The sequence below is a fragment of the Callithrix jacchus genome, chromosome 8 (assembly GCF_049354715.1).
Source record: "Callithrix jacchus isolate 240 chromosome 8, calJac240_pri, whole genome shotgun sequence".
NCBI classification, from domain to species: Eukaryota; Metazoa; Chordata; class Mammalia; order Primates; family Cebidae; genus Callithrix; species Callithrix jacchus.
In genome coordinates this window covers 22,182,898-22,196,645 of record NC_133509.1, presented here as the reverse complement: position 1 = coordinate 22,196,645, position 13,748 = coordinate 22,182,898, and the positions used below count along the sequence as shown (strand labels likewise).

Sequence of the window (13,748 nt, the reverse complement as noted above, 5' to 3'; positions counted from 1 at the left end):
GTAGAGACAGGGTTTCACCTTGTTGACCAGGATGGTCTCAATCTCTTGACCTAGTGATCCACCCACCTCGGCCTCCCAAAGTGCTGGGATTATAGGCGTGAGCCACCGCGCCCGGCTATTTATTATTATTATTATTTTGAGATGAGTTTCGCTCTTGTTACCCAGGCTGGAGTGTAATGGCGCAATCTCGGCTCACCGCAACCTCCGCCTCCTGGGTTCAGGCAATTCTCCTGCCTCAGCCTCCTGTGTAGCTGGGATTACAGGCACGCACCACCATGCCCAGCTAATTTTTTGTATTTTTAGTAGAGATGGGGTTTCACCATGTTGACCAGGATAGTCTCGATCTCTTGACCGGATGATCCACCCACCTCGGCCTCCCAAAGTGCTGGGATTACATGCGTGAGCCACCGAGCCTGGCTGTATTTAATCCATTTAATGGATTAAGTCATTTAGTCCATTTATTTTAGTAATCCATTTACTGGATTAAATGAGGTCATGCTGAGGTGGATGCAGAGAGCTGTGTGAGAGGGAAGCCGGGCCACATTGCCCTGCCCTGCCAAGGCAGCCTCTGCTGTGCAGCTGGGTTGAACGCCAGTCCTGCCTCCTGATGTAAGACCAGCCTGGAATGGTAGAGCCATGGGCAGGTCAGAGTTCCAGGAAGAGCAGTGATGGCTAATTAAAACTTTAGCTCAGGGAGGCCCCCTTGGGGCAGGGATTGCCTCAGGCAGCTTCCCTGGGAGGAGTCCCCTAATTGGACCCCTGGGCCCTAGGAGTGATGCAACTCACCAGGCAGATGGTGGCAGGCAGGGAGGGAGGGAGAAGGAAACAGGCTGGCAAAAATAACAACAACCCCCTTCCCATTGTGGGAGATAGTGACTTTTGAGTCCCCAGACTGTCACTTAGGAACTGTGTGACTCTGGGTGAGTTGCTTGGCCTCTTGGAGCCTCAGTTTCCTCATTGAGAAGTGGGGATGGTAAAACTTGCAGCCCTGGAGGGTTGCTATGAGGAGACCTGTGCAGAAGTACATAGCTCCACGCTTGGCTCAGAAATAGACACTCTTACAATTGGAGCAATTGTCACAGTTACTGCCACGGTCTGCTCCTCTCCATCATCTGATTTAGTTCTCAGAGCATTCTGGGAGAGAGGAGAACAAGCTTGCAGAGCAGGTACGGGGTTAGCCTCCCAGCTTTCATAACCAACCATCTGGGTTCTGGGCCACGTGTGGGGTGTGGAGGGGCAGGATGCTGCAGGAGGCCGGGTAGGAGGCTGCTGTGCAGCCTGCAATGCAGATGGACCCGGAGCTGGCCTGTGGAGTGGAGAGGACTTGACTAGGCAGAAAGCAGCCCAGCGGGCAGAGCTGGAGGCAGCCAGATGAAGGTCTGGAGACCAGAGAGAGTGTGGAATGTGCCAGGAGCCCTGGGGAGCCGGTGGGCCTAGAGATGGGTGAGTGACAGCCACACTCTACCCTGCTGAGAGCTGGGGTCTCACCCAACATGGCGTAAGTCTTCCCTGGGTCCAGAGTGCTGAGAATGACTTGTGCCAGAAGGGTGGGCTGTGAAGAAGGGAGTCTGGGGGAGGGGAGAAGGTACCAGGCCTTTCCTTTTTGGATGCAGCAAGGTGGACTCCTTAGACCCCCCACCCCCGGCCCTCATTCCAGGGAGCAGACAGTCTCATCTCCAATTCATGAGGCCTCTAGAGTCACTGGCCCCTTACCAGCTATTCACAGAGAGGCAGGAGCAAGTCAAGGTCCAAAAAAACCAGGTGTGGGGTGTGCCCCAGAACCCTCCAAGGTGACCCAGCTCAGTAGTGTCACTCTGTTGTGACAGGCCATCTCCAAGACCACCCGGTGTCATGTCTGCCGACTGCAGCAGGCCTGGAATCCCCAGGACAGGCTGTGGGCCTCCCTCCTCCTCAAATCACTCCCCAGAGCAGAACATTCTGCCTGCAAATGCTCGGTGAACCCCTCCCAACAAGCAGTAGCTTCAGAACACCAATCTTTTCCCAGAGAAAAAACCACGGCCAGGAGAGATATGGAGGAGAGGAGAACGCATTTCAAAGAGCTGATCATAGGCCGGGCGCGGAGGCTCACACCTATAATCCAATCACTTTGGGAGGCCGAGGCAGGTGGATCACGAGGTCAAGAGATGGAGACCATCCTGGTCAACATGGTGAAACCCCGTCTCTACTAAAAATACAAAAACATTAGCTGGGCATGGTGGTGTGCGCCTGTAGTCCCAGCCACTATGGAGGCTGAGGCAGGAGAGTTGCTTGAACCCAGGAAGTGGAGGTTGCGGTGAGCCAAGATTGCACCACTGCACTCCAGCCTGGGTAACAAGAGCGAAGCGAAACTCCATCTCAAAAAAAAAAAAAAAAAAAGAGCTGATCATTACTAATACATTGACAATTCCTGAACAAACACAGCCCACGCTGCATCAGCTCTGGGCTCCCTTGTCCTCCCTCCAGACCCTATTCTGCAGCCCCCTCTGCTCCAGCAGTCCCCACCTCCTGTCAACCAAGCCATCTGTAGATCAGGCTCCAATTAGCTCAGAAATTAGCACCTCAAGGAGCCTGTCTGCCCATGAACACCTCCCCTGGGGAGAGTTTCAGGAGGTCTCCAAGACCTCAGGGGCCCAGAGCTGGGGCAAGTCCAGGCTGGCAAGGCCCCCCGGTGGCCTCCCTGCACCCCAGCATAGGGCAGGGAGACCAAAGAATCCGCCAGGGAATTGGGTAAGGAGAAGAGGGTCCCCCACCCAGGACAAGGCTGTGTCGGCTGTCCCTGGGCTCCTGTTATCAGCCTCAGTCACCTCTGCCTAGTCAGGCACCCTGCCCGGCTGGGGAAGCCAGGAGAATGCCAAAATCCAGTTGGGGTGAGGTCAGTAAGGGAAAGTCCCCATGGGTGGCTTGGCACAGCCAGGGATTTAGAAAGAAGCTCTGTTTCTCCCTTCAGACCTCCATCGGGGCCTCCTGGCTCTCTTCAGCGTCACCTCCTGATGACCCCTCAGTCCCTGGCATCCCTTTCACTCACAGTCCCTCAGCTCTTGAAGAGAATAGAATGCCCCCAACCCAGCCTATGGTCAGGTTGCAAGTGGATAGATTATGGCTGGAAAGGCTGCTGGAGCTGAGAGCAAGGGGTAGGAGACAGCCTATGTGGTGGGGTCAGAAAGAGCCTTCTGCCAAGAAAGGAGAGGAGAGGTGAGGTGCTCCCAGGGGGCGTGTGGCACCGTGGCACAGCAGAGTGACTCTGGGATAAGAGAAGGCTGAGACTTCCTCTTGCTGAGTTCAGATTCCCGGTTTTTTTGTTTTTGTTTTTGTTGTTCATAAAGACAGGGTTTCACCATGTTGGTCAGGCTGGTCTTGAACTCCATACCTTAGGTGATCAGCCCACCTTGGCCTCCAAAGTGCTTGGATTACAGGCGTGAGCCACCACGCCCAGCCTGTTTTGTTTTTGTTTTTGTTTTGAGACGGAGTTTCACTCACGTTGCCCAGGCTGGAGTGCAATGGCACAATCTCAGTTTACTGCAAACTCCGCCTCCCAGGTTAAAGCTATTCCCCTGCCTCAGCCTCCTGAGTAGCTGGGATTACAGGTATGCAACACCACGCCCGGCTAATTTTGTATTTTTAGTAGAGACCGGGTTTCACCATGTTGGTCAGATTGGTCTTGAACTCCCGACCTCAGGTGATCTGCCCACCTTGGCCTCCCAAAGTGCTGGGATTACAGGCGTGAGCCACCGCACCCGGCCAGATTCCCTATCTGTAATGTTGCAACAAGAATGGTCAAAGCCCCCAGCTTCTGGAAATGATGGCAAGAGGCAGCTGGTGTGGTGAGCAGCGGGGCTACTCTGTGGGAAGCCAGCAGCGGCGGCACAGAGCTGAAGACCGGCATTCCAGGGAAGTCCCCTGTTGCCTCTGTCCCAGACACAGAGCAGCACAGATCCAGGGAGAGGGGTCTTGTTGGGGAGTGGGAGCCCACAGTGTATTGCTTGGGCTCTGTGGAGGGAACACATCAGGCCCAGAGAACCAGTGTGAACAGGGCAGGGTGAGAGGTGCAGGTAACCCAGACAGGCCAGAAGTCAGCCTTGACCCCAGCCCCTGGACTGAGAGGCATCCTGGGGCTGACCCTGAGCCAAGGCCAGGCATGAGATTAGAGCTCCAGTCGTGGGAGCCAGGCAGATGCCCTGCAGCTGAGGAGGAGGCTTGGCTGGAACAGCGCTTGACCCCAAAATGAGCCTCTAGTGCTTTCCGGAAAAGTCCCATTGCTCGGAAACTGCTGCGTCACTTTCCTGGTGCTGACACTCCATTAGTGTCTCCTTGCTTGAATGAGTTTCGCCTTCTTAGGGACAAAACCAGCACCAGCCACCTAATCCAGGCCCAGATCCCAACTTGCCACTCTTCGACGAGTAACTCGGAGCAAGCTTCTTAACCTCTCTGAGCTCCAAAGTCTTTGACTGTGGGATGATGAATTGTGCCCCCAGGTTTGTGATGGGATCAGCTGCCCAATGTTCTAATGCCCCGGAATCAGGCCCGCCATGCAGTGAGCCTCAGCGAACCTGTGTTTCTCCTTCTCAGGCCAATTCCTCGGAAGCAGGCAGGACTCTGAGAAGATGCAGGGCTGAAGTCTGCTTTGCCTTCTCTGGAAAGAAGTTCTGTGAAGCCCAGAAAGCCAAAACCACCTCCTCAGTCTGCCACTCCACCGAAGGCTGGTGAAAGGAACTGGACCATCTGTTTGGGGCTTCTAAAAGTTATTAGGGGCCAGGTGCGGTGGCTCACACCTGTAATCCTAGCACTTTGGGAGACCAAAGCCGGAGGAGTGCTCAAGCCCAGGAGTTTGAGACCAGCCTGTACTACATAGTGAGACCCTGTCTCTACCAAAAAAAAAAAACCCACCAGGCATGCTTGTGCACACCTGTAGTTCCAGCTACTCAGGAAGCTGAGATGGGAGGATTGCTTGAGCCCAGCCCAGGAGGTTGTTTTAGTGAGCTGTGCCACTGTACCCAGGCCTGGGAGACAGAGCAAGACCCCGTCTCCAAAACAACAACAACAACAAAAAAACAAGAACAAAAATAAATAAAGGTTCCTAGGCTCTGAAGAAGGTTGACTTTGGAGGCTGAGTCACAGAGCTTGACCTCTTAATTACTGACCTTTTGTTATAAACGAATTTCCTTCCTTCTTCCTGGCTTAGACCAGATGGCCCGAAGATAGAAGACCCCTTAACTGAGATAAAAGACCCCTTGACTATTACATCCTTAATGTGGAATGTCAAATATACCTTTCCCAAAAAAGAAACACTGCCCATAACCAGTCAATTGCTGTAACTATGTATGAAAAATGATGAGTTCTGTTTACATCCTTGCCTATATAAATGACTCTCAAATCTCTCCACTTCAGAGCACCTTGGACCCCATTTGTTTTTGCAGCCTATGTCCTCCCAAGTGGCCATCCTCAAACTTTGCACTTCAATAAACTCAATATTTAATCATATTGCCTGAATCTCATTCAGGTTGACAGGCTCAATGCAGAGGGGGCAGTCCTTCCAATAAAACCCTCTGCTTTCAAGCCCGCCACCCCCACCCCCAGCTGTGTCCAGCCCAGACTAGCCCATCTCCGTCCCAATCCTAGTCCATTCTAATCCCAACTCCCAGTCCCAGTTCTGTCCCCATTCCTAACCTAATTCTGAGGTAGCAGCCAGGGAACACAACAGGACACTCCTAATGGGGACAAAACACCTGGAAAGGGGTTGTTCAAGTTTTTTTTTGTCTTTTTGAGAGGGAGTCTTGCTCTGTCTCCCAGGCTGGAGTGCAGTGGCGCAATCTCGGCTCACTGCAACCTCTGCCTCCCGGATTCAAGCAATTCTCCTGTCTCAGCCTCCCAAGTAGCTGGAATTACAGGCGCGCACCACCATGCCCAGCTAATTTTTTTGTATTTTTAATAGAGACAGGGTTTCACCATGTTGGTCAGGCTGGCCTCGAACTCCTAACCTCAGGTGATCCACCCGCCCCCCTTGGCCTCCCAAAGTGTTGAGATTACAGGTGCCCAGCTGGGGTTGTTCAATTAAAAGGAAGGGACACAGAAACCTCCACAGCTCCCCATCTGTAACAGGCAATCAGAGGGACACCTGCCACCCCTGCCCAGTCCTCCTTGGCTGTGATGTGTCTTCTGAGCGGAACTTTCCAGAAGTCCACAGGGGCTTCCTGTGACCCATACCCCCAGCGCTGTGCTGACATCTGACTGCAGCCAGGGGGAGGGCAGGAGTGGCAGCCTAGCCCCGCCTGGTATCATGGTCCCTGTTTGTTTCCAGACAGCATGCAACTCCTGAAGACAAGAGGCCTGAGAAGGCATTCAGGGCAGCTTGAGAGATCGGGCCCACTGCTCGGCTGGGCTGAGGAGGTGAGGGCAGTGGTAGGGAATGCTGACAAACCCAAGAAGTAGATCTGGGTTCACGCGAGGCCTGCTCAGGCTCCCTGGGGCCCAGCCGACCAGAGCCATATCTGCACTCATGAACAGCCTCGTTATTTCTCAGCCAGGGCCTACCCAAGGCTGAGCCACCTCTCATCCACTCCTGCAAGCTCTCTGACCCGCAGCACCCCAGTGGATTTGAGGGGCTCCGTGACCGGCTGGCCCTGTGCTGCAGGTTCAGTGGGGTAGAGTGCTATCCCAGCCCCTAGAGCTGTGGCTGAGACCCAGTCCCTGGGGAGCCAGGACTCTGTCACTATGACCTGATGTGATTCCACCAGGGAGCTGGGCTCTCCACCCCATGACTAGTTGATATGGGCCTCACAGAACAGAAGAGGGTCTCTCCCTGGACTTGTGAATGTGCTCTTGAGGCTGGGAGGGTGGGGTGGAGTAGAAGGCAGGGGACCCTCACTCTGTGCTAAAGGGGCTAGGGGCTGAGATTGGTGCCCTGCCTACCTGCGTTCAAATCCTGCCTCTGCTGCTTCTTAGTTGTGCTGCCTTAGGCAAGTCACTTCCTTTCTCTGGGGCTCAGTTTACACAGATATAAAAATGAGGATAGGCCAGGCACAGTGGCTCACACCTGTAATCCCAGGCAGGTGGATCATGAGGTCAAGAGATCGAGACCATCCTGGCCAACATGGTGAAACCCCATCTCTACTAAAAATACAAAAGTTAGCTGGGTGTGGTGGTTCGTGCCTGTAGTCCCAGCTACTTGGGAGGCGGAGGTTGCAGTGAGCCAAGATTGTACCATTGCACTCCAGCCTGGGTAACAAGGGCAAAACTCTGTCTCAAAAAAATAAAATAAAATAAAAAATGAGGATGGCAGGCTTGGTGGCTCAAGCCTATAATCCCAGCACTTTGGGAGGCTGAGGCGGGTGTATCACCTGAGGTCAGGAGTTTGAAACCAGCCTGGCCAACATGGTGAAAGCCCATCTCTACTAAAAATAAAAAAATTAGCCGGGCATGGTGGCAGGCGCCTGTAGTCCCAGCTACTCCACAGGCTGAGACAGGAGAATCTCTTGAAGCCGGGAAACGGAGGTTGCAGTGAGCCAAGATTTGGTCACTCCACTTCAGCCTGGGCAGCAAAAGTGAAACTCTGACTCAAAAAAAAGGAAAAAAAAGAATAACTGCAAACCACATCGTGGGATAATCCGGCAGATCAATTGTATGTGAATATGAAGAACCCAGTGCAGAACGGCACAGAAATGCTCAGTGCTTCTAGAGTAAGTGAGCCTAAGGGGTGAGGAAGGGTCCCAGCTGGGCCCTGCAGCCTGGAATACACAGGCGTGTTGGGGACTGTCTGGCATGGGACAACCCAGAGTCCGTCCCCCACCCCCCCCACTCCATAGGCCTGCTTGGGGCATTCACACTGCCTCTCTCAGCCACCGCACGCCTGAAGGCTTCACCGCTCCTACCCCTCCCCGTGGCCTTTCCAGCCCTCCTGACCACCCCCAGTGCCTGTGGACAACATCTAGGGCTGCTGACTCTCATAAGGAGAATGATATCAGTTCAGAGCCTTTTGGTTCATAAATTACTTTCGTGGATAGTAATCTCCTGAGCTATGGTTTATCCTGCCTGTTTTAGAGAGGAGGACGCTGAGGTGGAGGAACTTCTCAAGATGATGCGGGCAGGAAGCAGCAGATCCAGGAGTTAGGCAAGCTTGGGGATCCCAACCCCATACCCCACATGGAGACTTCCTGGCCCAGCAGGCCTCACAGGAGCTTAGAGGATCAAGGAGAAAAAGATGTTGCCCAAACGCACATGCAAACGTGTGCATGCACACACACACAGAAACACACACAGGCAACTGTGGCCAGCCTGCCTGCCTCCCTACCCCATCCTCCACCCTCCCTCCCTCTCTTCCTCTCCCCTTCCCTACTCTCCTTCCCTTCCTCCCTCTCCCCTTCCCTTCCTCTCCCCCTCCCTTCTCTCCCTTCCAACTCCCCTCCTGAGGACAAGTGCCCTTGGACAGCCCCTAGGGGTGGCTGAATGCACAGATCACCCAGCTAGTTCCCCTCCCTTCTCTTTAGCCCAAGTATTGGGTGGGCCACCCCCACTCCAAGTAGTTGCATCACTTCTGCCTGGGACCTCCCCTGCAGGGTGATCCCTGTTGGGCAGCCACCTCTCTCCCACCCCATCTATCCTCTACCTGCCCAACTCCTACTTCTGCAAGGCCTGGAGGATCTCTTTCTCCCTGCCCCCACTTTTCCCATCTTTGTCTTGAACCCCACCTGCCTTCTCTTTCACAATCCCCTCTCCTGCCAGGGTATGGCTCCCACGTGGGTCTGTGGTCCATGAGCTTACCCAGTTCCCTTCATCCCCTCTTCTGCTTTCAGGTCCCCAGCCCAGGCTGCCTCCGTTCCACCCCTACCAAGCTGGAAGACCAGCACAATTCAGACAGGATTGTGTCCCAGCTGTCCCCAGCCCCTCAGTTTCCTCATCTGTAATTTAAGAATCAAAATACTGGCCGGGCTCAGTGGCTCACACCTATAAATCTCAGCACTTTGGGAGGCTGAGGCGGGTGGATCACGAGGTCAGAAGTTCAAGACCAGCCTGGCCAAGAGGGTGAAACCCCGTCTCTACTAAAAATACAAAAATTAGCCAGGTGTGGTGGCGGGCACCAGTCAACCCAGCTACTCAGGAGGCTGAGGAGTTGCTTGAACCCAGGAGGCAGAGGTTGCAGTGATCAAACCACTGCACTCCAGCCTGGGTGACAGAGTGAGACTCTGTCTCAAAAAAAAAAAAAGAATCAAATTACCATCCGAGCGTGGTGTGGTTCATGCCTATAATTCCAGCACTTTGGGAGGCAGGAGAACTTCTTGAGTCCAGGAGTTCAAGACCACCCCGGGCCACATAGTAAGGCCCTATCTGTACAAAAATTTAAAAAATTACCTGGGTGTGGTGCCACACACCTGTGGTCCCAGCTCCGGAAGCTGAGGTGGGAGGGTCACTTGAGCCTGGGAGGTCAAGGCTACCGTGAGCTGTATGTTTTGGTATAGTGTAAGACTAAATTTAAAAACCTATGTATCAGCAGGGTGCAGTTGCTCATGTCTATAATCTCAGCACTTTGGGAGGCCGAGGTGGCTGAATCACCTGAGGTCAGGAGTTTGAGACCAACCTGGCCAACATGGTGAAACCCCATCTCTACTAAAAAAAATTAGCCGAGCGTAGTGGCAGAAGCCTGTAATCCCAGCTACTCAGGAGGCTGAGACAGGAGAATCTCTTGAACCTGGGAGGTGGAGGTTGGGTGAGCCGAGATCATACCATTGCACTTTGTAGGGGACAGCCCCCATAAGTGCTGAGACAGGAGTCAGAAACCTCAGCCTAATTCCATATAAATAATGAAGAAGAAAATAACTAGAGATAACCACAGTAGTTATTCATATATGATTTTTAGTTATTCATAGGTGATCTTAGTTATTCATAGGTGATCTTAGTTCTTTTACTAATGCCTCTCAGGTCACAAAGTGTGCACCTGGGGTGACATTGTGAAAGGAATAACCCTAAGACAAGATGCTTTAAGCCTGTGTAAGGGCTGCTGGAGGACACCTCGGCTGTGCGGCAGCACCAGCGCTAGGAAAGTGCCCACCTACCCTGCCCCCAGCTTTGTACTCAATAAAAGTCAGAGTCTGCCGATACTCAGGTCCACTGCTGGACCCCACGCTTTGGTCTGCACTGGACCGTTGGGCCCAAACTCTCTTTTCTGTGTCTTGTATCTTTTATTTCTACAGTTTCTGGTCTCCACACCAGCAGAGAGGGGCTTCTTGTCTGAGGGTGGCTCAGAAAGAAGGGAGAAGCTGACTCGGGTATCAGGATGAGGCTTTGGGAGGCCCAGCAGGGCTTTCTCTGACTCAGGAAGTCGAGAGCAGTAGTCCAGGGCCTGCACTGTGCCTGGGACCCAAGGTCATCAGCTTTCAGGAGAGAATACATGCAAGACCAGTGCCAGCCCAAAGGCACCACTCTCTGCAGACAGAGCCCTAGGCCCGGACACCTGACTTGGGAGGAGAACATGTGGTGGATTTCAGAAGCCAGATGCTACTCTGGCTGGACAACCTGTGCCTGGCAGAAACCCGGCACCCCCAGTGACTCTGAGGATGGCAGAGGTGCTTCTGTTTCTCCAGGCCAACTCCCCACTCGGCAACTTGTCCAGTGCCCATGACCTCCAGGCCCATTCCTCCCCAGGCTTCATGCCCCCTGGCCCCTTAGCACTGACTGTGTCAGCACTGACAGTCACAAAGCAGGGTTCATGTTAGGCTTTAACCAAAGGTCAGGAGATTGAGAATAATGACATCCCAGCTCAGCGCAAGCAACGGGATAATTAAACAGTAGCTGTCCTTGTTTGAAAGCCCATCAGAGCTGTTTCTGTGCTGCTACACCCCACTCAGGTCACAGTTTGCTGACACCTTCTTGGGTTTCTACCCATCCCCATCCCTGTTTGAAATGCCTGTTCTCTTATTCTCATTTGTGGCAATGTAGCCCTCCTCCCTTGCCTCTGCAAATCGGGTATGTCTCCATTTCGGAGCTCGGGCAGCTCCCTAAACCAGGGGCAATTATCAACTCAGGCTGCAACCTTCAGCTACACTTTATCTTTGAACAAGCTGCACCCATGCTTACATAGTCTCCCCTTGTCCACCCGCACAGACAAAGGATGGTAGAAAGATTTATAGGCCGGGTGCAGTGGCTTACGCCTGTAATCCCAGCACTTTGGGAGGCCGAGGCGGGTGGATCACGAGGTCAAGAGATTGAGATCATCCTGGCCAACATGTTGAAACCCCCTCTCTACTAAAAAAATGCAAAAATTAGCTGGGTGTGGTGGTGGGCACATGTAGTTCCAGCTACTCAGGAGGCTGAGGCAGGAGAATTGCTTGAACCTGGGAGGTGGAGGTTGCAGTGAGCTGAGATCGCGTCACTGCACTCTAGCCTGGGGCCTCAAGACAAAACAAGACTCTGTCTCAAAAAAAAAAAAGATTGGCTGGGCGTGGTGGCTCATGCCTGTAACCCCAGCAGTACTTTGGGAGGCCGAGGTGGGCGGATCACGAGGTCAAGAGATCGAGACCATCCTGGCCAACTTGGTGAAACTCCATCCCTAATTAAAAAAAAAAAAAAATTTATTCTGGGATTTTTTTTCTTCTTCCTCATGCCTTTGGTCACTTTCTCATCTCATGTTTAATCTGTTAAAGCTGATCTCAGACACATTTTGGATCATGAACACTTGTCACAGGTTTATCACAAGTTGGGAACAAGTATAGGAAAACAAAACACAGCCAACTCCTCCAGCCTTTCGGGAGAAGCCGTGTCATGGAGCGATCTGGAGCACAAATACCGAACATGGAGCCCGATGGCCTTGGCTGCAATCCCAACTTTGCCTCCTTGTAGCTGTGTGACCTTGAGCAAGTTTACTTAACCTCTCTGTGCCTCAGCTTCTCACCTGTGAACTGCAGGCAATGACAGCACTCCACAGGCTTGTGGTGCCTGAAATCCAATTTAATCCAAATTACATGAATTAATTTTCATTTTAATTTTTGTAGGGGAGTGCCTTTCTGTGTTGCCCAGGCTGGTCTTAAACTCCCAGCCTCAAATGATCCTCCACTTCTGCCTCCCAAGTAGCTGGGATTACAGGTGCTCCTAACCACACCCAGCTAAATGTTATGTTCTGTAGAGACAGGGTCTCACTATGTTGCCCAGGCTGGTCTCCAACTCCTGGGCTCAAGCAATTCTTCCATCTCAGACTCCTGAGTAGGTGGGATTACAGAGCCACTGCACCCAGCCTTGAATGAATTAATACATGTAAGATCCCAAAGCAGCGCCTAGCATACAATAAGCATGATATGAGTGTTAGCTGCTATGAGCAAGTTTATATAGAAGAATGAGGAATGTTAGATAAGGTTGTTTAACTATGTACAGATCTGGTTAGCTTTATGGAGCAGTAAAGCTGTCACATTCATATCAGCTGCAGGGGTTAAACCTGGGTCACACCAACCAGGACCATCCCTCTAAATTAATTGCCAGGTGTGGGCTGTTTATCAGAAATACCAGCTGAAGTTTATTTTATTTTTTCAGGAGCCTTGATGTAGCTTGCTTTCTCAGAATGCTATATTCCTGAATGATTATCAGGAGAATATTTTAATCCAGCAGGGCCTGGGGAAATGGGAGATGGCAGACAGGATGGGACAGCCAGATGGTGCTTGGCAGAGCAGGAAGAGGACGCTGCTGCCACTAAGCCAGGAGGCACTGGGCAGTGGGGCCTGGGACGAGTCTGTGGTCCAGGGCATGGGAAGAGCACTGGGGCTGCAGCCATGGTTCCTGGCCTTGGCCACACTGGCTTCTGAATCCTTGGCCCACACGGAGCTCCCTCCTTGAGTTCTCAGGGCTCTGGCCAGCCCCAGAACCCTCTGCCCAGCTTTCTGCTGGCCTGGCTGTCAGCAGAGGGGAGGCAGGACTGCAGGAGGATGTGGCCAGACCGAGTTTGAAGCCAAGAGGGGGTTGGCAGCTCCCTGAGGGCTGGCACTGTGCCTCCTCCTTTTCCACTCCCCACTGCCCACGCTGCTGAGGACTTGACACAGAGCATTCAGTTAATAGAGATGAGTTGACGTTGCTTGGGAAAAGCCAATCCAAAGATACAAGGTCACCTAACATTGAGCAGTGCTATTCAATGGAAATAAAATATGAGCCACATATGTTATCTGAAATTTTCCAGTCGACAGTAAGGAGAAGCAGGTGAAACCAATGTTAGCAATATATTTACGAGAACCCAATTTATCTAATGGAACCCTATGTTACCATTTCTTTTTTTTTTTTTTAAGTTTTTTTTTCTCTTTTTGCTGGGAGATCTGAAAATAGATCACATCATATGTTACCATTTCAATATGTAATCATAAACAAAATTATTAAGATAGTTCACATTCTTTTGTTTCTCTGCTAATTCTCCTAAATCCTGTGTGTATGTTACACTTACTGCCCATATCAATGTGTACTGGCCCCTACAGGAGAGGAAGAAACTTTTCCTCTACACTCATTTGTTCCGTGATCGGAGCTTTTGAATTAAACTGACAAAAGACAGAAGTTTATTATGTCTGCATACCATACCAACAAAGGACGGAGCTGGCTGGTTAAATAGGGTTGAGGGCTTATGTACTTAAATTAGTAGGGAAAAGGGAAGGGAAAGAAAGGGCGTCCATGGGAAAAACAAATAGGTTTCTTCAGGAAGGACAAATGGAGTTTTAAGAGAACTGACAAGAGATAAGAAAGTTTGTGAAAATATTTGTCTATACAGGTACAAGGGGTCTCTTCACCTTCTT

The 13,748-nt window shown here is 51.9% G+C and overlaps 1 long non-coding RNA gene across 1 annotated transcript; it reads left to right on the top strand.

Annotated features, from left to right (window-relative positions):
- Positions 1 to 1,260: 1,260 nt before the first annotated feature.
- Positions 1,261 to 5,476, top strand: LOC118145084 (uncharacterized). The gene is made up of 2 exons (XR_004730248.2): positions 1,261 to 1,443; positions 4,567 to 5,476. It is a non-coding gene; the product is annotated as an uncharacterized LOC118145084 (long non-coding RNA).
- The last annotated feature ends 8,272 nt before the right edge of the window (positions 5,477 to 13,748 follow it).